This window comes from Nanorana parkeri, unplaced genomic scaffold, assembly GCF_000935625.1.
Source record: "Nanorana parkeri isolate BGI_ZX_2015 unplaced genomic scaffold, ASM93562v1 scaffold156, whole genome shotgun sequence".
NCBI lineage: Eukaryota > Metazoa > Chordata > Amphibia > Anura > Dicroglossidae > Nanorana > Nanorana parkeri.
In genome coordinates, this window is record NW_017306424.1 from 183,467 (window position 1) to 186,577 (window position 3,111).

Below are 3,111 nucleotides of genomic sequence, written 5' to 3' on the forward strand. Positions count from 1 at the left end.
TCAACATAGGGCTAGAGCCCAGATACTTGCGGTTCAGCTGTTCAAGCTGTGGGGGATCTGTCTCTATCCTGCGTGGCTGAGAGGAGCTGTAACGAGGAGAAGTGCCAGCAAGTGCTGCGATCTGGACAGGGTGTGGGAGCCGGACTGGTTCAGTGGAGACAGTGGAGGCAATTCGCTCGACGTTCCACATTGACTGAACGCCGAGTGATTGCCTTCACTGGGTTTATGAGAACCACGCCGAGCCCAGGGGGCGGAGCCCCGCGTGACGTCACGGCCGGAGCGCCGCGTGACGTCACGGCCGGAGCGCCGCGGCGCCGGAGCGGCCGGGGGTGCCGAGGACGAGCCTGACAGGATTAGAGTTATGCATTTCCATGGTGCTGGTGGGCAGCCAAAGAAATGCATTAAGCTATGTGAAAATTTGATGGCACCCCTGACAAAGGTCTTTGATTGAAGTCCTGGCCAGGACACTATCTGCATTGAGTTTTCTGTTGGTTTCTCCCGGGAACTCTTGTTTACTCCCGCACTCCAAAGTCCATTATGTTAATTGACTATGGCACTAGTAGGTGTGTGTGGGGCTAAAAATCCCAACTGAAGACACTGGTAACACTCTGTTGTGAGTGGCTAATGCAGGTCTGGCATGCATTTCAGGCATGAAAATACAGAAAAGTAAGGTTCCAAAGTTAGACGTGCACCAATGTGGTCATGGTAGTAGGGGTGTGACGGGGGTATATTTTGCATGCCTCTTCTGCCTGTGCTATGGAAGCTCTGTGCCTGCCTCTAGGTCCCCCCGTACACCCAGGAAATACTCAGGGGTTATATTTGGGATACTGGGGGCAAGGGATGGACATGTATAGAAATATATGTTGCAAGAACAAATAAAAAAATGTGAAGTGCAGTTTGGTATTTTAATCTAGGGTGGTACAGACTCTTGTCCCAACTCTGGGTCTAAGCAAATAGGTTTGTAGCAGGCACCATAAGGTGCTGTTACCTATATTACAGTCTTTAACGCTCCATTGGTGTCAGTCCTCCAAGACATACCTGGTACTTCTGGGTATGGCGCACATGTGACACTACCCCCGCCTCCCTATAATCTAGTACTTGAAGGACTGTCTAGTTAGCTAATCGCCAGGCTTGAGTCCTGTCACATAAGGGCAGGAAGGATTACATTGCCCTGTACATCTTTCAACTTCCACGAATCTGAACACAGGAAACAGGACACAAGCTACAGACCAAATCCACTTATATTCCACAGATCAACAGATGCATGACGGTAAAAGAAGTAAAAACTCTGCAACACTGCTGTGGTGCCTCGCATGTGATTTCCTTTAAGTCTGCAGGAATTGTTGCAAGACCTGAGCATTTTAGTTTCCCTTTTAGCTTCCCTTTTTAAGCCAGTTCCTATTTAAACAATGTCACCTTATGAGAAGAGTAATTGTTTCTCACTTGGCAACCGATTAGCACTGCTCTCATTATAAAGGAAGGCATATACACAGCTACCCGGAATACAGCAATAGGATCTTCCCTGTTACCTGCCTCTGTCAGTCACCATTACTGCATTTCGAAATCACTACATGTGTAAGTAACAAGAAATATAAGTTAGTTATTATCATATTTGTGTTTCTGTTGGTTCTATTACTACATTCTATCGCTGCCTGTGTAGCTATTATGGGGCCTTGGGGTAAATTCTGGTCTTAACTCTCCTAGTCCAGAGGGTGAAGAATTCTGAGTCCAGGAAGGAAGGTACTGATGAATGTGTCTTGTACAGTCTGCCTCTGCATATTAGAAATATGTATATACTCTATATAAGAATAGATATAAGAATAGATATAAGGCATTGAGAGATACGGGAGAAATGCCCCACAGGCATCTGATTCATAAACACTAGCTAGATTTATACTTCTGTGTGTAGGTGCAGATTCATGGCTGCCTGGAAGGGACTCTATCACAAAAAACAACACCCGTATGATTAAGCTATTATAAAAGCTGACCAACTCAGGTGCCAAACACTATTTCTGGAGTGATGAAGCTAAACATAATTCATGATTCACTGCCCTGGAATTTGCAAGTGACACACATATCAGGCAATGGCTGCTTCCATCAGATCCTAATCGCTTCAACATAAAGTACACCTGTCATGATAGAAGTAGGGGGTTGATATTGCTGGACTTCTTCTAAAAATATGAATTACCTGGCGATATTTAGCTTTGAAGTGTACCTAAAGTCACCATTTTTTCATTTTAGTTTTAGATAGAGTTGAAGCCTGTTAAAGCTAAACCCCACATACAAAAACTTCCAATTAAATATATTCCTCGATAGCTAGAAAGGATATAAATCCACCTTTGGTCACCAAATGCCTTTGCAAACACAGCTATTACCTTGTACAAGTAGCAGTGACATCATCACTGCGCTGTACATGGGCTGTGTAGAGAGCAGAACTGTGGGAGGGACCAAGCAGGCCCCACCCATTACAGACTGCCTGCAAAGGGGGCAGAGACAAGACCAATCACACTGCACAAAGAGAGAGAGCAGCAGTGACCAGTCTTCATTACAGGAAGCTCCTGCACAGAGGCACAGTTTCATACTGGATTAATGATCTGGAAGAAATACACAAAGCTCACCAATAATTAAGCATAAATAAATACAGATTCCTTTTATATTTAAGAAATATTTGCTTGTTAGGACTTATGTCAGTTTGGGGTTTTTTTGCACAGATTTCCTTTCACTTCCTGTCCCAGAAACACAACAGGAACTATGAGGCAATCTCTCCAAAGCGAGGGGAAAATTCATTTTTCGACTGTTGCCACCGGTATATGTGTCCCCTGCACCTTGTGCTTGTGGGAGGCGCTCTCAATTCTGCCCTGCTAACATGAATGGGTTAAATCATGATCCTATGGGGGTTAGCCTTTAATGTCACTTTAAGGAAATCATATCATCATATCATATCAAAATCAAAATCATATCAAAACTGGTGCAGACAAAAACTGGAGCAGCTGTGCATGGCAACCAATCAACATCCACCCTTCATTTTCAAATCTTAACTGAACAAACTGAAGAGAGAAACTAATTGGTTGCCCAGATTTTGTCTGCTCCAGTTTTGTTAAATCCCCCCCA